Below are 21,958 nucleotides of genomic sequence, written 5' to 3'. Positions count from 1 at the left end.
CACGCTCTCCAATTTTCATTGACCAAAACCAGTCACCTAAGGAAATCCAAAGAAAAGGTGTAGGGAAAGACATTCTACCTCCTTATGAGGACAAATTACAAAGGCACTTACTTAACAATGGGCATGATGCTGGAAGAGGTAAAGCCTCAGGGACATTGATAAAGTCTACTACAGTTATTGACCTACTTTCCTTGAGTATCATCTTATCAAAAAGTATTGTTCATTCTGGTAGTGTCAGCTCTAGATGCAGGCACCTTTCATTCATTCACTCATTCTTTTAATGCAAAATATTGACAAGTGATGTTTAATAGAAACATGTTGTGAGTCACATATGGAATTTAAAATTTTTAGTAGCCACGTTTTAAAAAGGTAAAAATAAACAGGTAAAATTAAATTTAATAACATTTTTATTTCACCAGATATATTCAAAATATTATTTTGACATGTAATCAATATTGCAGTTTTAATGAAATATTTCATATTTCTTTTTTTTTCACTAAATCTTCCAAAGTCCAGTGTGTATGTATTTTTCACTTAAGGCATGTCTCAGTTTGGACTAGTCACATTACAAGTGCTAAAAAAGCCACAGGTGACTAGTAGCTACAGTGAAGTTGCTGACTATGTACTGAACTTGGTACTGAGGATACAAGATATCTGCCCCCATGAATCTTACAATCTAGAGAAAAAGGAGAATTAATTTAAATAATGTACTTACATGTCTTTCTAAGATGTTCACAATTTAACTTACTTTTTTGGAGAAAATTGTTGTGTAGGTGCGATGGATCCTGGACCTTGTCATGCCCCTGGGTACCAACTCCTTTCCTTAGTCTAGTAGTTCTCTGTGACCAATCCCCATGTAACCTCCCCAGCTTAGTTTGGCTGGTGACATTTCTACACGCCTTTCCAAAAAGCTCATATGGAGAACAATCACTGAGCTCCAAAGTCTGGCAACAATGATGTGGTTTTTGCAAAATCAATATAGTAAAGGAATATTCTCTGAGATCTTATTGCCAAGTGGATAAACTTCCACATTATGATTTTATTAGTAAAAGCCCAGGATCCTTCCTGCTAAAAAATTTGAATGGGAAGTTGTCTTTCTTGAGGTTTATCTGCTTTTAAAAACAAAACAAAACAAAAGCCCTCTGAGTGGTTGTAGAGAGAATGCATAATTAAAAGGAGAATATTATTTTAGAAGTAATAAAAGGAGTAACAGAAGCAGAGAATGGGGAAAATGAGGGGGTGGGGAAGGAAACATTAACAGTGTTTATCTACTTTTGACCTGATTAAGGTTATAAATGCCTAAAAGACTGTTTTGACTTTTTTCACACTAAACTGTCCAAACACGGTTTATCCAAGTGGGTAATTTTTAGAAAAGCAATTATTGTCTTTTGAAGTTGCAGATAAAGGGTCCTGGCAGGAATAAAGAGGTATTTTCTGTGTAGTCTAAAAAAAATCTGGTATTTCTTTAAATATAGGCATAGCTTAAAGAACTGAAAGTGGTTTCTTTCAAATACTATGAATCACCTTGTGATTTCTTTTCTGTTTTTTTAATCCTGTTCCGGTTATTGCCTTCTCAGCAGTGATTCATTGCTTTGATTGTGTAATCCATTGATATCAAAACCACTTTGAACAAATGCCCTGAAGCTTCCTTGTTCCTCAGGCAACACGGCAGGTCCTAGTGATGTCACCTGGAATGACACTGTCAGGGAACCCAGAGTCCTCCAACTTTCATCGCTCTCCGCCCCACAGCAGAGGTTAGGGAATTTGGGGTGGTCCAGTACAGACAACGGCACTCTGAGCTCTGTGATGCTGTTTTTACATGATAGTACTGAAAACTACACTTATGCTGTGTGTTTTCACACTAGACACTTTAGGAAATGACTTTAATTACATAGAGAAAAGAGTCCAGATTACATGGTGGGCTTTTCACACTTTGAATTACAAAAATAGTTTTGTGCCTCTACCCCAGCTTTGTTTAATGAAGGATTTACAACAGAACAGCAACACTGGCCTTGTGTTTAGTGATAAATGATCACTTTGATCATCCCAACCAATAGTTTTCACCACCAGTGGACATCCACAAGATAGCTGCTCTTGCCACCCCCATATCTGACATTCTTGCTTTTAACATTGAAATATTTTAGGTCCTTTTCTTTCACTGAGATATTTTCAAATGGGGATTTAAAACAAATTGAAACGAGTCAAGCAGTAGTAAAGTAGTGACAAATTAGTGCTTTATGAATGAAAGAAAGGCAACTATAATAGGATGCACATCATGAGGTCAAAAGCCTGCCTTCCCCTAGATCAGGAAGTGTGCGGGGCCGGCGGGGGGGGGGGTGGGGTGGGGGCGGTTCATTGCAGGGAAAGAATAGGAAGGTTGGCACCAGAAACATCATCATTAACTCAGGCACAGAGAATGGCCCTGTGAAAAGGCACAGGCTCCACTGAACCACTCTTTCCCGAGTGTCACTCGGGAAAGAATAAAAAGTTGCTGGTGGAATAGATAATAATGTGTGCATGTGTGTAAAAGCTAAGAATTTACTTAAAATAGTTTAGTTTGAAGTCAATGAATAAGCTATGTGGTTGCAAATCATCTAAGAATCTTTATATTCCCATGGCTTAAAACAAAGAAGGCACACCATAGATATTTACTCAATAAACAAATGAATGAATGTTATCTCATTAAACAAATTTTAGTGGCTATAGGTTTATCCTTCTCTGGATAGAAAGCCCCTTCAAACTAAAAAAGTCTTTCAGAAACAACCATTAGCACTCTGCCCCCGCTACTGTGTCTCAAAGATCAGAAGTCCCACCAACTGCAGAAACAGAGGCCAGAGGTAAATATAGGTGGCAAAATAAGGCCACACTTCTCATCTCCTAGTTTCAAACCCTAACTCCTGCCTCTTATCTGTGGCTTGACCATAGAAGTACCAAAGAGAGGAGATGGAGGCCTAATCTTACCATGCTTATTAATTATGCTATGTATCCCTCTATCCCAAAGAAACCATGGGATAGGGATCCCAGTTCCAACATTAGTATTAGAGACATTCTAGGTCTTCCTTTAGCAAAGCAAAGGCCATGGTAATGGCCTAGGAAAGATCGTTACAAACCATCAGATAAAAACAAAGTCTATATTTAGGACATAGAAGAATTTTGCTCATTCAATAAATAATCATCAAGCATTTTCTTCAATGAAATAGATTTGCCTATTTTATAATTTGGCCAACCTTCAACATTTCTGTAGCAGTGAACTTTATTTTCACTATCATGATTATCATATTGCAGTTCCTTAAAGATATTGAAAGTAGAGGACTTGTAAAAGGCTTATAATTCTAAAATTCTATATGTAAATAAGCACCAAGTAACATTTTTATTAAATGTTGGTGAAAAAGATGTCATTGTTACTTTAGTTGAAAATCTGGACTTCATTAACATAGACACTACCATCAGACTAGAATGAGAGTTCAGATTAATAAACAAATATCGTGTGTGTGTGTAAGAGAGAGAGACAGATACAGAGAGAGAATAATGGAGACTTTTCCCAGAAATTCCAGAATCACACATTCTTAGGCACTGAAGATGCTTAGAGGACATATATATAGTCAGTGATTCTCAACTCCAGTTGCATATTTCCATACTTTTAAGGCTCCATTTTCCCATCCCACACTAATTGAACCATTATCTTTGAGGGTGGGACCTGGCCTTAGGCAGTTTTTTAAAACCAGGTATGCTCTAAAGTGCAGCCAAGGTTGAACAATTCCAGATTTGGTCTGACCTCTTTTCATATGGATACCAAACTAAAAACCATTTGGGGAGAAATTATTTATCTCAGGCCATTATAAAGCCTGGACTAGCCCTGGCTGGTATAGCTCAGTGGCTTGAGCTCCCGCCTATGACCTGAAAGTCACTGGTTCAATTCCCTGTCAAGGTACATGCTTGGGTTGTGGGCCACTTCCCCCGTTGGGGGTGTGCAAGAAGTAACCAACTGATATTTCTCTATATCTTTTTCTCTCTTCTTCTCTTTCTCCAAAGAAAATAAAAATCTTTAAATAAATAAGTAAAGCCTGGATTAGAAACCACTTTACCTTGCCTCAGATCAGAACAATTTCCTTAACAATCAAGTACTAATATCTTCTGTTTTGTTTAGACTTGTTTGAACTTTTCCTTGATAATGTTAATAGAAGGAATCATGCTTCATACATTTTTCTGTCATACAGGCTTGAGAAAAAATAAACATGATGCTATGCAGTAATAAAAATTAAGCATGAATTTCCTACATTTCTCAGGATAGTTGACCTTGACTTTCACCAAAAATACTTAGTTTTTGATTGTTGTGAAGAGTGTTTGAAACATTTATAACTTGTCATTCTATATAAATCAAGAAGATATCTCAAAACATTCTAGCATAGGTAGACCCATTATTAAAGTCATCGTATCAAGTATCTGTAACTCATTTCCTGAGAAACATTCTGAGAAAACGGCTCTGATAACATGGGCTCATAGTTAACAGTGTGGAAGATAGAGATAGTTAAACATTTTCTTGTTCTTTGACATCTATCTTTTCTGTATGCGTATATCTGTTGAACCTATCAAAGTCTAAAATATTTCAATTCAGTTTAAAATTGCAGTACCAATTGTATATGGCATATATTTTATCTTGTAGAGAGATGGAAAAGCATATCTAAATGTATCATGCCTCTGCTCAGAAGTAATGCAAATCTTCTGTCCTGCCAGTGCCAGAAATAAATGAAAATGATAGCAGATAAAGGCTAGAAGTATTTTTCTCTTTTGCACTCACACAAAATTTTGTAGGTAAGGATCATCATCATGCATTAAACATCCCCTGTAAGCCAAACATTCTACTATAGGCAGAGGAATGTTGAAAGTAGAGTTTCTACCTTCAATTTGTATTAATCAAAAGAAAATAAACAAATACAGTTTAAATTAGTTTGGAATAAACATTTAAGAAAAAAACTCATAAGTGCAAAGATATTCTATGAATTATGAATAGAACTATATACATTTACACATTTTTTCAACCTATTACAGGTCTCCAATAAGGGCTTATTTGCATAATTAGACTGTTGAACTGAGTGTCTGTGTCTGTAAGAGAGTGTTATCTTATGTAAATTGTGTGTGATTTGTACTAATTGTCACCATAGTGCAAAGAATAGAGAAATTCATGTGATTTAATGATCAGTTTTTGTAAAGACCTGAAAAAACATGCCCACAGCAAAACTACAAAGAAAAGAAGATCAGCGCATTAGAAAAAACAGGCCAGATGGCCGACTATAATGAACAACATAATGTCCTTATGGAATTTACCACTACGCAGAGTGCAAACTTCCACGTTGTAAGCCTAACAGTTTGAATCTAGAAGGCAATCTCATTCTGGTTTGACTCGTAGGGGCTGAAGTACCCCAACTAGGCTGCCAATTCATAAATGGGGATCACTCTACCCCTTTGTACAAAAATGTTGGTTTCCTTGTGTCCTCTACCCAGAGTGTCTCTTTGATTTGGCAGTGTGAGGGCGCTGACCAGTCAGCATGGATGGCTGTTAGGGACAGAGTACCATCCAGACCAAAGGAAGGCTGGGGAGTCTTCCGAATAAGTGATTTCCAGTTACTGGGAAGATGAAATACTCTGGTCAACACTGACAACTTTTGATTTTCTCTTTTTCATTCTCAAAGCTGGTAGTGGTCAAACCTCAATCCACAGAACTCTAGGGCTCTCTGTAAGGATTATTAAGTGGGAGATGGGTCCCCTTAACTATGAAAAACAAAATTTTATCTTCTGCTCTCACCCTGCTATCCTCTCCATTATAATACAATTTCAGCCTCTCTAATCTCATTCCAGGCCTATCTCCTTGTAATGACATTGCTTCCAGATTTCCTTAATGGAGCATGTATTGGGAATCTCCAAACTCTTCAGTCACTCTTTGATTGATAAAATCATTGGAGGGTTTATCATCTAGGGATAATCATGGATGTTTTATGAGTAGCTTTTACTTGTTTCATTTTCATCATATATAATTATTTCTCATTTCCTTGTTTTAAAAATTATAAGGCAGAATTTTACTTTTTATTAATAGATCCCATTGTAGGTTATTCTAAATCTGTCCAGTACAGGGAGATCAATAAAACTTTACATTTTTATGCACTATTGAGAGAAAAGTCTACATAAAGAATACATGAATGGGCAATTGCACATTCTTTTGTCTTAACATTCATAACACCTGTATTCCATTTTTTTAAATTTTCACTATTTGTGTTCTAGAATGCCTATGCCATCCACTGGCAGTCTCATACTGTTAATAAAATAATTAATTTTAAATAAGTATAAAAGAATTATTCTAATAATTATAGCACTTGTCAATTTTCATGCAAAAGGAAAAGCACAGCCCTGGCTGGTGTGGTTCAGTGGATTGAGCACAAGCCTATGAACCAATGGGTTGCCAATTTGATTCCCACAGCACATGCCTGGGTTGCAGGCCAGGTTCCCCAGTGAGGGGTACATGAGAGGCAACCACTCATTCATGTTTCTCTCCCTCTTTCTCCCTCCCTTCCCCTCTGTCTAAAAAATATATAAAATCTTTTTAAAAATAAAATTAAATTAAATTTTAAAAAGCCATAGTTTTTTTGAAAAAAAGAAAAACATAATGTTGCAGCAGATTCAAAAATTAACAAGAAAATGAAAAAAATTAGCAAGTAAAATATCATACACCTGAAAAACATTTTTCCCCTTATACAGAAAAGAAGCATGACTAAAGAGGCAGAGCATAAGAATCTGTCCTACCATCATCTTATTTTGTATCTGAATCAAAATAAACCATTCCACTTCTGCCTATCCCTTAGAGTTTAAGTAACAGGGGAAAAAAGAAATAATGACTATACCCTGGTGGGATTTCTTATTTTGCTTGGGAGGCAACTGAATATTAAATCACAAATCACTAGTTGCTTAAAATATCTTTTAAAACCCTAATTGTAAAATAGCCTGCTCTCTGATTTTTAAAACAATGATTTATACTCATTCCTGAAGTGCATTCTTGTGGCAGGGTTCCTTGTTTCTTCATTTTGCTCCTTTCCTTTTCTTTATCTTTTATAATTTTAAAAATTTCCTAACAGATTAAAGACCCTGGAAAACTAGGGGATATTTATAACAAAACAATAGGTCTATAGAAATCCAAATTCAATTAGCTCTCATATAAATACATCTTAGACAAATTTCAACTAGTTTTTTAAGTAAAAGGAGGTTAAGCCCACTCAACAATTTTATTCAGGCACAAAATTTACATTGTCTGCTCTTCCATTTCCTGGCCTCTCTTCCTTCTAGATTCTTTCAGTTATAATTCTGTCATTCTCCAACTTGGAAAACATCATCTGGCCACGGCAACACAGTCACAGGCTGTTGTGAAACGTGTATCCCAGTGTCCTCCTGTTCAGCACGATACACTCACGGCCCCGTCCTCCATTGCTCTCAGGCTCTCAGTGCATGTTCTTATTTTGGGCTACCCTAGGAAGTATTTCTCTTATTTTGGGTAATGTCAGTATGTAACATAGGCTAAGCTTGCATGCCTACCTTTGAACCTCTGAAATTCTTTTCTACCCTTTCAGGTAAATATCCAATAACTAGGAATTAGTTTGTACTTGGTGTAACTATTTTTCAAAATAATCAATCTGTATCAAAAAATACCTTCAGCTGGTAATGATTTAAAGTATTGAATTTTTGCCTATCCTTTTCTAAGATCGAAGATTTCTGAAGAGAAATATAAACTATTTGAAAATATGAAAGCAAAATAGCAAACATTATGTTGGTCCACATAATTCAAGGCTTATCTGAAGATTCTCCATGTCATGCAGAACAGCTCCTTTGTAACTAAGTGTAAATTCTGTAGAATTGTGATCACAAACAAGTTTCCTATTTTTAACTTTCATTTTTTGACAGAATAATAATATATTTTCCCTTGTTTATTTAATCTTATAGGTAAGTGATAACTTATTCAATTGTGAGAAAAAAACTTAAGCCTTTAAAAAGGATTCAAAGTAGAAATGTCAATATCAATGTAATTGAATACCTTCTGAACCCCTAGTGTGTACATAGCATCCTGATACACAGACAAAAAAATATGACATTTCTTTGGATTCAATGTACTTTTAATTCAGAAAATAAAACATACAGGGAACATAAAGATACAAGATGGTTTGTGTTCAAAAGTTATTGCAAGGGAATTATTTATTTATTCAACTAATATTTCATGAGTGCCTACTATGTGCTAAACACTCTGCTGCATTCTGAGTATTTAAAAATGAGGGTATTTAAGAACAGAAATGGTCACTGTATTCTAGAAAGGTGAGGCTGGAAAGTTAGGTAGGGATTGGATGATGTAAATCCTTGATTTTTATTCTAAGACAAATGGGAAGGCATTGAAGGTTTTTAAACAAGGGACTGACATGATCAGTTGTGTGTTTTTCAAATATCACTTTAAATGCCACTAGGAGAATATATTGTATGAAAACAAAATGTGAGATAGGAGGCAAAAAGAATAAGTCATGCAGTATTCCAGGCAACAGGCAAGGGATTAAAGGTGTGGGGGCGGGTGCTGGTGCTGGTGCTGGTGGTAGTAGAGGAGGGGAAGAGAGAAAACGAGCAAATATAAAGAAAAGAGACAAAGCAGACAGATTTGAAAAGTATTTAGGAAACAAAATCAAAAGGATTTGGTGATCAGATACTAAGGTTGAGAGGAAAAATAAGAATCTGAATCCTTTTTAAAAGGTCAAAGGCCTTTATTGGCTCATCCAACCGATGGCTGATGGTGCTGTTTACAAACACAGGGAATGCTGGCAGAGAGAGAGCTGTGTTTGAGAGCTAGGTTTTTGTGTGTTCAATCAGACGAATTCAGTTGGGGGAGACCTAAAGACATCCAATAGTTGAGACATCAACTATTTTGTTCAAAACAAAAGTCTTAAATAAGAGAAGAAAAAGTTAACCTAAAGATAATACTTAAGTGCCATCATCAAATGAGAGTATCATACACCTTGGAGAGCTCTCTTATGCAGTGGGAAATAGGTTAGAGTTCTCTCACTGTGAATTAGAAACATCTGAAAACAAGTCATGATGCGGAGGGCTAGATCATGAAAAAATGGTAGACTATAGATAAAAACAAAGAGAAGTAGAAGTGAATGAAATGGCAATTACACAATAAAAATATAAATAAATTACAAAGATCTTTTCAGTTGCAAGTAACAAGAGTTACCAAGCCAAACTGGCTTAAAAAAAAAAAGAAAAAGAATCTATAAATTCACACAAAATGTAAAAGTTCAGGGTATTCCACCTGCAAAAAGCTCTGTCTAGGGTGAAACAACATGCTCAGAAACCAGTTTCTCTTTTTCTATTTCTCAGCTATTTCTTTGATGTTGACATAAATTTTGGCAGGTTGCCAGTAGTTCTTGAGGCTACATGTTCATATTGCCATTTTCAGAAAGAAAGGGGTTTTTTTGTCTTGTTTACATAATAGGGCAACAAAAAAAAAAACACATTGGAGGTCTTTGACCTACTGAGGTCATGCACTCATCCCTAACATTTGATGTAAAGACTGAGATACACAGATTGCTCTAAACTTTTCACGGTGCACCTCTGGTGTGGAGATAAATCTTTCCACCAGTTAGAGTGTTAGGAAGGGAGAGGGGAAATCTGGAAGAATCTATATTATTGGGAGTCTTAAATGCCTATATTATAGGGAGTTAAGGACCTTCAATTTTATCCAATAGACCAAAGGGAGCTCTTATATTTTGAGCAGAAGAGGGACTCCAAGAAATGTCTTAGGAAGTTGAGTCTTAACAATAGTATATACTATAATGCTTAAGGAAAAAAAAGAAAAATTTGTTAAAGAGTCTATGGCAATAGTCTAGAAAATAGTGAAAGCCCAGACTGTGGTTGAATAAGAAATGTTGTTGAAAGGAAGATGGTAATGAAATGATGGACTTGAAGAGTATTTTAGAGAGAATCCACAGGACTTAGAAAATAAGAAGAATGAACTTGGGAGTGGAGCTTCAAACTCTTCCACTGAGATTTTGACTAATGTGATAGCTTTGACATGGAGGCAAAGATGAGATCCTTTCTTTTACCACAATTCTGGACCCTCTTCGTCTAAACCTAGCTCTGACCTTGGCTTTCCATTTCATTTTGTTCTAATTATTTGCCACCAGTCTGTGACCCATTCTCTCATAAAAGCACAACTTTCCTAGGAGTCCAAAGAAGGCAAGTTCCAACCTCTCTCACAATGAAGACTGCCCTTGAACCCCCAGAATGAGAATGTGCAGATTACAATGCAGTGTGAAAACACAGATATCACTAGAACCATTGCAGCAAAACTTACAAAAGGTTTTTGAACACTTCGTTGACCTGCAATGATTCTGTTAGCAAGCAACAGGAATCCCAATGGTTTAAACATCTCCAGAGGAAGCAATGCATAGTGTTGGTTCAGCTGTTCATCAATAACAGGGGCCTATTCCTTGGTTTTCTCTGAACTTTATTTCTATATCATGTTCACAAGATGACTGCTCTACTTCCAAGTATCACATCCTCATTCAAGGCAAGGAATTGTGTGGAAGGGAGAAGAGGAACAGGAATTTATTTATTAATAAAGAAAACGCCTGAATTTCTTACCCAGAAGTCATGTGACCTCATTCTGACCCATAAACTATAAGAAGGAACACTGGGAGAGTGAACATTTGATTTCCTACCATCTATTTGGGAGACACACCAAAAAAGAAAAAAGTTGAGAATGGTTTTTAAGTGGCCAAGCAGTAGTCTTCCATAAACACCCACTGTTTTACAGTGTATGAAGGGGGACCCCCCCGAAAACTGGAATTATCTTATGGAGAGCAGGCCTCTTTCAGTACTGACTTCCCCTGCTAGTTGTGTGCTCTAGGAATCCACCTGTATCAGCTCACCAGCTGGCATGGTTGTGAATGGTGGCGTTTGGCTTCAGTGAATTTTTTTTGAAGACTCTTTCAATGTGTTTGCCCACTTCATGATGGGTAATTTACAACCCCACCTCTCCACACTACACTGGATGTTTACCAGTTTTTGACAAAAACCAGCATGACTCCCATACCCCACCATACCTATTCACTCCACCTCTCACCCAAGCAGCCTATTTTTTGTTTCCATGGATGAAAAAAGTCCTTAAAGGGAAACATTTTTCCAGTGTGAAAGAGGTAAAACAAAAAATGGCAGAAGCACTAAAAGGCATCAAAATTGGCAAGTTCAAAAACTGTTTTGAGCAGTGGAAAAAACGTCTTGATGGGTGTATTGCATCAAATGGAGAGTACTTTGAAAGTGACTGAACTTTAAACATGTAAAAATAAATATAGTTTTTTACACATAAGTTCCAGTTTTGGGGGCCCCCCTCATACTCAGAGCTTGTATGTGCATGACACCCCTTTCATGTTGGACTGTGCATTTATCTGTATATGTTGGTTCCTCTACCATTTAGGAGAATATTTATATCACTGATTACCAATTTTACAAATAGATGTTTTATTCTTTTTCCATTAGCCATAACAATAATGTCTGAGTAACTTTTTCAGCAAAGATGCTAGAACTTTGGTTTCACTGAGTAGGGAATTCATATTATCTAGAAAGGATAATATTTTTATATATGTCTAATTATCTTGACAAGTATTCATGTGAAAGAAAATATAGCAAAAGTAGCAAATGACTCCATGGGGATTCAGTAAAAGTATCGTATTTTATCTTTTACAGGGTGTAATAGAGTCTCACATAAGGATATATTTCCAAGAGCCCTCATCAACCTCGACTTAAAAAGAAATTCAGCACCAAAATGTAGCACCTGCATATCAAAAATAAAATTAATTAATTGTACCACTTGATGCAATGTTTGTAAAAAGTAGCCAATTAAAGCAACATGAATCCAACCAGAATCCTCTGCAGGCAGCAGCATCATGCAATTCTGACTGCACGATGACATGAAATTTTAAATGACAACTGCTAAATCAGGGAGCAGCAAATCAGGCCAACTTTAAATTTAGTAACACTGCTCGTTTGCTGAAAATAACCTTCTCCATAACAATTCTCTGTGAATTTCAGGTAACCAATTACTTGTTTTTTCTGTTCTGTTCAGATATAATCAAGTACCCAGAGGCCTCAGATCCGTCTTCCCTGCTCAGTGGTGTTTCTGGCGTCCACCTAAGGAGTCTCCTTGTCCAGCCTTGGAACACTTGGAAATCAAACAGAAAATCCACTTCACATATTCTTCTTGAAAATTTCCCTCATATATGTTCAGACCTTTCTGAATAAGCATAAGGATTTGAAGGTGAGTGAAGTTTGGAAGTAACATAACTCACGTTTTTGTGTAACTCTTAATGACATCAAAAGTGAATATTTAATATATTTTAATAATATAAAAGTAAAAGTAGTGATAGAATATAATAGCTAGCTATGTACAGTTTCACAACAAAAAGGGAAATAAAGTACAAAGTTTAAAAGTTGCTGTGTGCCATTTATATGTATACACAGTCAAGGCACAATGGTGAGTTTGATATCTGGTCATCAGTTTTACAGAAAATAGTATGACATTGTATTTTGGTCCTAAAATTTAAATGTGCATAAGAGTGACATGGGGATAGGAGGAGGCCCTTAAAATGCTGATTTCTGCACATATTTCACAGAGAGATTCACTAGGTCTGGGACGTGGCCCAGCAATCTTCGTTTTTGCAGTTACCCACCCCAGAGTGATCCTGATGGGTGGGTCTTGAGGTTTTGAGAAACAATGACTTATATTAAATGGGTTTCATGTCGTTTCCTTCAGTCACAAGAATAAATAAGAAAGGGGTGACTTTAGAACAGAGGCACTAAATTAGTGCTTTCTTCTCAACCCCTTCAAATTGAATTCTTAATTCTCTGTAATATTCCTTTTAAAGATGCAGTATCTTGAGCTCATTCTCAGGTGTCTCTATTTCTCTTTCAGAGTGACGGTCCTGTCACTGCTCTCTTCAGCTGGCTCTCTGTTCTGTGTAGTGTTGTAATTTATGCAGATGTTATGGTTATTGATCCATTTCCAAGAAATAACTACATGATGAAAATAATGAGCTCTTACCAAGGATGGCTAAGCATTTATACATTTTCGAGGGGATATTTTTTCTCTTTATTTTTAAAACTCAGCCTTAGATTTCAAAGGAACAGATCAGCTTGATACATCATTAGCTACTCTTTCTTTTACAAATAAAAATGTATAAGCCATATGATATATTTATATAACAGGTTACATGTACATTTATTATCACTTTATTGTATTTCTAGTTTCTATATCTCATTTAGCAAATTCACTTTTATTACTTGCAGCTTTAACTTTATAAAATATTTGCTTTTATAATTCCAGTAAAAGAAGAAATTAGTAGAGACATATCCAGATCTTAAATTGTGATGATTCCAGACAAGTACAATGTGATACTGTTTTTATAGTAAAAAGTAAGGTTTTTAATTGAACTCCTCTGATTGAATTTCAAGCTGACAAACATTTTCTTCTCTCCTGTCAGTCTTTGTGTATACTTGTTCATATTTTGTAGAATTTGTTGTCCATAAAATATCAAAAGGTAAAAATAAACCTTTAATCAAAAAGAAGTGTTTTCTTATAATGCCAATTAGGTGTACATGTTAGCTATTGGTGTTACACAAAGAAATTAATATAATCATATACATATATAATGAGGCAACACTTCTTCAAGTAATCAAAACTAGAGATTTGTGTAATTGGACTAACTATAATAATAAATTTTCACAAGCATTTGGTGTCAGAATTATTCTTAATAGTAATATTGCCATATCTGATGATGAAACCCTAAAATATATAGTGCACAAGATTGTGAAATCCTCAAGTATTTAGGACACAAGTTTTTGATTCAATGAAGTCTCCAAATTAGATTTAAGTTACTACAAATCTATATTTTCTCAATTCAGAAAAGCATAACATAGAAACTCCTGCTTGGCTCTGTCTTTTTTGCTTTTCCATGTTCATTTTCCTCACTTTGCAGAGGAGCAGGTGGAGAGACTGGAATTGGTTCCTCAAGTGAGTCACGTTCATGATCATTGGCGTATTTATCTTCAATTGCAGCTCCCTAAAGAAAACTCACAGTGTGGTTTCAGAGAACCTGCGTGAGGCAGCCTTCACACTCAGGGAGTAAAATATACAACAAAAGAATAAATTACAAAAACTTTATAGAACCATAGAAGCATAGGAGCATAAAGTTTCAGAGCAGAAATGGACCTCTGAGATCTTCTGAGTCTGGTCTTCCGTATTTCTTCCAAACTCTCCATATGAAAGCTTGATATGAAGATCAGGAAATATCAAACTGGTCAGGTATGTCGTACTAACAAGGAGAAACTAAGTGCTTTTCAATAATGATTTCTTGGGTAAGGGAGATAGTGAGAAATTTTCCTCCAAGATGAAAGTTGAAGAAATGAAGAAAAAAACCTAAGTACTTATAAATGTAAGTGAATTTAAAATTATTAATTATTTTAGTCATCTGTGGATTATCTTCCATGTCATTAATCAAGAAATGAAAACAAGAAGTTTAGGTGTATTTCAGGCTGGGTCAGCTTTGTATGGAATCTGATATTGAAATTAGAGCTAAAAGTAAGTTATAGCTCATGAACAGTAGAGCCATCTGGGACCATTCAGTAGAGGAGAAAGGAGACTTAAATATGTAAGAATCTCTGGGGAATATAGTGTTATTATAAAACAGTATTATAATACTTGTGAGATATCCTAAAAGATAAAAATGTGTTTATTATTCTCAATTTAAGAAGTTGGGAAGTCATTAAAATGTATGCAGTAAACATGTAATTACTACTGTGGGGAAATGTTCATTATGCTGTAAGTGAAAACAAGTTATAAAGCCATATTATGAATATGGCCTCTTTTTTATTTAAAAAGCTACAGATGCATAGGAAGAGAAATTGAAGTAATAGATACTAAAATATTATTAATAATTATGCTCAATTGATGAAATTATGGTTGATTTTTATTACTGTTCAGGGTCTATAAAACTTTTTCTAAAATATGCATTATTAATATAATTTTAACATATTTTTGAGGGCTTGGAAAATATTTAGTTATCTGGTTAATTCACTTTTGTAGAACTATCAGATAGTTCTGCTACCAGTTATTTAAAATAGCCTTAAAGCAAGCCCTTTCATTTTACAGTATTACATTGATGTAATGATGAGAGTATTTCCTACTCTCATAGGAAATACTATGAGAGTAGTATTTCCTATTAGATCAAAATGATTTTTAGATGTAATTCATTTGTGGAATATTGCAACAGAAGGAATTTCTCAAGTTTCACTCTTTATTAAGCACTGATTAGAAATAGACTTTCTTTCTTGTATTAATGATACCAATGTGCTTTCAAGACTTTTCTAAATATAACGGTTATCTACATTTGGAGGCCAATTTTGTATTTTTGATTACATTAGTATTAATATGTCTTTGTTCTTTAAATCTCCAATGCAACATACGGTTAGTCTCGCCATTATCACTACCAGCTGCGGTCGGCCTATGATTTTTGTTCATTCTGTCTGAATCCAAAGTAATTAGCTGTTTAGTTTAATGACAATATTTGTTAATGGGTTTTTAGGGCCAAATTCTGCTGTTAGAGAGTGGGTGGTATATTTGAAGATAGAATCTGGCCCTTATGTTTTAAGCATAAGCTGTGTAATTTGATTTCAAAATGATGGTTTAGGGAGTTTGGGGTAGGAAAACAAACTCTGTATTTATCTGGAGTTTCCCAGTTTCAAGAAACAGAAAATGGAAGTGACAATTTGTGTAAATGAACAAAAAACCCACTGAAAGTTCTCTGACAGAGCTTTTCTGCATATGTCATTCCCTAAATATTTGAAAGAAAACATGAAATAATACTTATCAAGCAGACAGCAGGTAAATTCTCCTAAGTAACAGGGCATACATTGAGTTCTTTCCAGAGCACTGAAGCATTTTTTACTATTGCATTTTTCCAGCTTTAGTGCAATATAATGGACATATAACTTTATGTATGTTTAAGGTATACAACGTGATGATTTGATACATGTATATATTACAAAATTGTTACCAAAAAAAAGACTAGTTAACACATTCATTGCCTCACATAATTAAGAGAGTAGATTTTAATGTTTTCACCACACACACATGCAGAAAATCATTATATTTTTGAAGGACTCATTGAAGTAGGAAGAATCCTTGCCTGGGACTCACTGGGGTTCAAGGTCAGACTCAACTTCCTGTTACTGGCATGGCCTTGGGAAGATCTCTTTACCGTTCCCTGGGCATCAGTTTCCTCAGTCTAAAAACGGCCTTTGGACCAGATGATCACAGTGGGCCTTTCCAGCTCTGACACAGCTCTGACACAACTCTGACTTGCTTTCAAAGGCTACTATGAGGAAGGCACAAGGAGGGCAAGGAAGATGCAGTGACATGAACTAACAGAATAAAAAAATCATTAAGTCTACTAAAAGGTACTTCGAAGCTATTTTGACCTTAAGAACTTTTCTTCAATGCCTTGTTTCTTTTATACTGGAGAAGAGGACTATTTAGAGGGTTTTGTATAGAATAGACTATAGGGTGCTCTATTAGAAGTTTTCAAGTAGACCAACTTTGGCAAAACTTAAGAAAAAAACAACCTCCTAGTAAAAAGTTGAGATATCCAACAAAGATTTAGATCATTAATTCACCATCATTACAGGGAAGAAAGTAGACACCAAGGGTTTTATGGCCAGCCAAATTTTGTTTCAAGGTATCAAAGCCTGAGACAAATATTCTGAACCTAGAGGAACTCAGGAAGTTATGTTATTATGGGCCCTTCTTGAGGCAACTATTAAGGGACAAGCTCCATCAAACCAAGGGGTAACTGTAGAAACCACTGCAAAAGAACTGCCAGTAATTGTGAGCATTGAACGTATTTAACTCAAGCTGAATCAAATAAAATGTAGTTCAGGGTGACAGAATAGTGCATAAAAGTATAATATCCTGTAGCACTGAAGCAGCTAAAAAAAGTAGGCGGACACAAAAGAAGGAAGTTGGTGCCTATACTAAATTAGCTAGTTGCTAGTTCATTCTCAGTATCTAGGAATCAGTGGATATCCTTTAAACCAATTAAATCAAGTCATAAAAGTATAAACATATTGAAAAGTAGAAAACAAAGATACTAAGAAAGGTCACCTATTGCCTAACATTTGGTGGTAAAGAATGGTGGGGGGTGGGGAAGAGGAAAATATATGCCTATTTTTCTATCACATATAATAAGGATAGAGTAAATATTCCAAAGATGTAAAGTTCAAGGTTACTATATGAAGTTTTAATTTAGAAATTAAAAGAAAATGTACACCTTGCTAAATATTCTTAAAAACTACACACAAATTTAAGCAAGGCAAACAGCCGTATAATGATAGACTTTTCAAAATCTTTTTCAGAAAACTTAAAATATTATGACAAAATATCTCTCATTCATTCATATTGGTAAACATAAATAAATCCATATATTTCTTTTAAAAATATTTTTTCAGGTTGGATAACAACCCGAAGCACAACCAAAACAGTCATTCAAAAACATGAAAATGAACCTAGGCTGGTGTAACTCAGTGGATTGAGCGTGGGCCTGCAAACCAGTCACCGGTTCAATTCTCAGTCTGGGCCTATGCCTGGGTTGCAGGCCAGGCCTCCAAGGGGGTGTGAGAGAGGCAACCACACATTGATGTTTCTTTCCCTCTATTTCTCCTTCCCTTCCCCACTCTCTAAAAATAAATAAATAAAATCTTTAAAAAACTTTTAAACAAAAAACTTGAAGATGAAAGGGTAGGCAAAGGTGTACTACACCAATGCAACCTAAAGAAATTAAGACTTACAGTGGCCCCGCCTTATCTGGGGGTGATACATTGAAAACACCCAGTAGATGCCTAAAACCACAGATAGTACGGACCCCTATATATAAATATTTTCTATTCACACATGCTTATGATAAAGTTTAATTTATTAATTGGGCACAGTAAGATACTAACAGCTATAAATAATAAAATAGAACAATAATAACTTACTGTGATAAAAGTTATGTGAATGAGCTCCCTCCGTCATATAACTGAGACAGCTACAAAGTGACTACGGGATAGGCAGCACACCCAGTGTGGATGCATTGGGCAGGAGGATGGAGTGGGACCGCTCAAGATATCATTCCACTGCTCAGGGCCAGGCCCCATTTAAAACTCATGAAGTGCTATCTTGAATTTTCCATCTAATGTTTTTGGACCAAGGCTGACTGTCGGTGACTAAAACTGAAGGAGGTGAAACTGAGGATACGGGGCTACCATAGAATCTTAGTATCATAAAAGATGAACATTAGGGCCGAAAAGGGTTAGCTAAGACAAGAGAAACCTTAGAGTGAATGCTTGATGGGCATTATAGATGATAAAGTCATACAATCATGAAGAAATAATACCTTTAAGAGCTACCATAGGTGTTTGTTGAGCAAATGAACTTAACTTCTAAAAACATCTCAAGAATTGCCAACAGTCCATATTTTACATGTTGTCCTAAGTCTAGAAAGTCATCTTCAGTATTATAAAGCAAAACATTTCTGTTGTTTTTATTTTCAAAAGGATTTCTATTTTAATGATAATTAAAACTATTTATTAACCAAATATTAAGTACTTGATTAATGACAATTTTTAATCAACAATAAAGGGTTATAAGTTCTTTCTTTTTTTGAAAAGAAAGCAGTTCCAGTAGGACCATAAATAAATGTATTAAACTCATTTGATGTGAAGTATAGCTGAAGGATTGATTCGCCCCATCCCAACAGTATTCTTTTTTTTTCTCCGGGTACTCATAATCTGTATTAGATGGCAGGGTCTAAATACTTTCTTTGACATTTCCCATATCCACAAATGTAATACAGTGTGTGCTGAATAAAACACACTTATTAAAATCTATAATATACATAGTAAGCATTATCAGTTTTTAATCTCCCCTCAGATAACATAATGGCTGTAAGCCAATAAAATACTAAAACTCAGCCACATCTATGTGTGCGTATATAAATGTGCATATGTAAACTGTCTTGTTTCACTTTAGAATTAAGTTTCCAAACACCTTAAAGATTGCACTTTTCATATGATCCTCTTCATATAAAATCACATGCATATATCTCTGTGCCTCCACACTGAGAAAGTTGTCTGGAAAGATGTTCAGATGGCTTTTAACCATTTTTCTCTGAGCTTTTACACATTGTCATGATGAGTATGTAATTTTTTAAAGACAACAAAGCAATTTATGTTATTTTGGGAAATAATTCTTTTGAACCCTCAACAGTAATGGGATTGATTAATCATCAGCCCTGCCACCTCACTCAAAAACACGCTGCACCACATGCAGACAGGTATCCTTAACAGCAGGGTGTAATTTCAGAGTTTTTGCAGTCAAGAGGTTTCTGCTGAGCAAAAATTCTCGTTCAATTTAGAGATGCAGATTATGATAATTTTCCTATCCTCCTCGCAGCAGGTTTCCTGTGTTCGTTTTGCAGAGCCCTAAATTCGGTAGGAAACAACTAAGTAAAACTTCAGTTCCAGGTTCACACATCCGTCCAGCACAGCCCCGTTAACTCATGCAAAGCTGCTTAGCCTCCCAGGTGAAATGGAATAGAGTCAAATTGCTTTTCTAATGTAATACCTACTTATAATAAATGCAAAGAGGTTTATGATAGGAAACTTTGTAGAGCATAAAAATTATGAGGGAAAAAAGCCTATTTTTTCTGACCTAAAATTGGGAAGAAGTGTCATGTATGCCAGTACGTGACACTCTTATTAAAATAAAGGGATAAAAATATTCAAAAATTCAAACTGAATACATTGGCCTTTATGATATATTATTTCAGCAAACACATTTAAGTGAAGCTATTATACTTTATAGGAGCAATTTTTTCCTGAATGGCATAGTTTTTCTGGTTTACATAAATTTCTTCCATTTTAATTTCTTTTTCTCTACTAAGCCTCAAGCATGTAGACCAAAATTTCCTTACTTTGTCTGAAAAAGTAGATTGCTCCATATCATTTTTGTCTACTGCTATTAGAATAATCATCATCTTATAGATATAAACAAAATGATATAAACACATTATTATGTATAGGTCACTAAGACACTGGTCTTACCCTTTGAATAAGAAAATTCTAAGCCCTGGCTGGCATAGCTCAGTGGATTGAGCGCAGGCTGCGAACCAAAGTGTCGCAGGTTCAATTCCCAGTCAGGGTATATGCCTGAGTTGCAGGCCATGACCCCCAGCAACCGCACATTGATGTTTCTCTCTCTCTTTCTCCCTCCCTTCCCTGTCTAAAAATAAATAAATAAAATCTTTAAAAAAGTTTAAAAAAAAAGAAAATTATAGATGGAAGTTTCACCAACTTAATTTCGTTAAAATTGAGTAGTTAAGGTCAGAGTCAATATTTTACAACCACAGGTTGCTCTGTCACCACCTTCACACTTACGCAATCCACTCCAGCCTTCCGTTAGCTGCTCCACTTTCAGGAGTGAGGTACGAAAGCAGCATGCCATGACAGCTGCATTTTCATCGCGCCAAATTTAATGATTGATTTGATTTTTGTAATAGAGGAAGTAAATGCCCCAATAGGCCCAATATGAACTTTACAAACTATACTGGCTTGATGTTTGTTTTTAATACACAGAATTGTGATTTCAGCTGAGAATCAGACCCACACCCAGATACACGATAATCCACTGCAAACTTCATTTCTTTATTTATTCCCCAAGTGTGTAGTTAGTAACCACTAAGTGCCAGGCTGTTCCAGGACTTAGATGCATCAGTGAATGAAACATGGCATTCTTTTGGGACATGCAGGTGATAAGTAATACAAGTAAGTGAACTGTGTAGTATCATAAGGTATGAAAGCAAGAAAAATAGATTAAAGGCATGACAAGGAGGGGACAATGTGATAGGAGGCAGGGGGTGGGTTAAGATATGGTGCCATTTGTTCCAGGTTATCTGGCAGATGTTTTGTTTTGTTTTGTTTTGTTTTGTTTGTTTTTTATGTTCAGTCCAGTTGTCTTAAAATCAGAATATGTGGGTCAGACTTGCAGAGTGGGGTCATTATGAAATGACTGTTGCGCAGATTTCCTGTTTTTACTAATAAGCTTCCACTCATTGACATTCATATTTGAGATACTGACCTTCAATTTCCCCCGAATTAAAGCGATCCACTGCACGTGTTTACTGACTGTTCGCTTCAGAGTTCTCTGCCTGGTTTTGTTACACATGGTCTAATGACAAATGCTCTCCGGGTACTGCTGTGGAATCTCCAGAGAGGTCCAACAATGAAGAATTAAATTTATAGTAGATTTAAATTTATTTATGTTTTTCTTGATGGTTTACAATTTATCATTTTAAATTATTACAGTATCATTATAACCACATCTTTGACAATGATATTAAGCAATGCCAGATTAGTTCAAAAACATGCAACTGTTGGATAAGAATATATTAACTTTTAGAATTAACCTGGATTTTGAAAATATCTAGTTATGGACCCTTTAGATAACATTCGTATTTAATTCTTATTTAATCCTCAGAAAAGTGAGTACTGAACTCTAAATTTGAGTATATATTCCTAAAAAATAACCTATCATCATTTCTAATTTAGTTCATTTTGTGATGCCACTTTGAGAATTATTTTCATGTTAATAACCACATATATCTCTAACTACCAATGATACAGAATCACAGCCTGTTTGTGCTGGAAGTGATCCCAGAAATTCCAGTCCAACTGCCTTTATTTTACAGGTGTGAAAACGGAGTCCCAAAGAGAGTAATTTGTGCAGGTTAGATGGTATATACAAGTCCAGGAAGCCAATTAGTAGAAAATTAGGACAGGAACCCATTCT

The 21,958-nt window shown here is 35.4% G+C and overlaps 1 protein-coding gene across 5 annotated transcripts in view; it reads left to right on the top strand.

The window, feature by feature from the left end:
- HS3ST5 (heparan sulfate-glucosamine 3-sulfotransferase 5) overlaps positions 1 to 21,958 on the top strand; it is a 257,392-nt gene that overhangs the window by 93,831 nt on the left and 141,603 nt on the right. For all 5 annotated transcript variants that reach the window (XM_036024598.1, XM_028509961.2, XM_036024595.1 and 2 more), the window contains one exon: positions 12,146 to 12,337. The gene's annotated coding sequence lies outside the window, so the exon portion shown is untranslated. The remainder of the gene's footprint in view (positions 1 to 12,145; positions 12,338 to 21,958) is intronic.

Source organism: Phyllostomus discolor, chromosome 4 (genome assembly GCF_004126475.2).
Source record: "Phyllostomus discolor isolate MPI-MPIP mPhyDis1 chromosome 4, mPhyDis1.pri.v3, whole genome shotgun sequence".
NCBI lineage: Eukaryota > Metazoa > Chordata > Mammalia > Chiroptera > Phyllostomidae > Phyllostomus > Phyllostomus discolor.
Note: the sequence above shows the minus strand (reverse complement) of the source record. Positions and strands in the feature narration are given on the sequence as shown.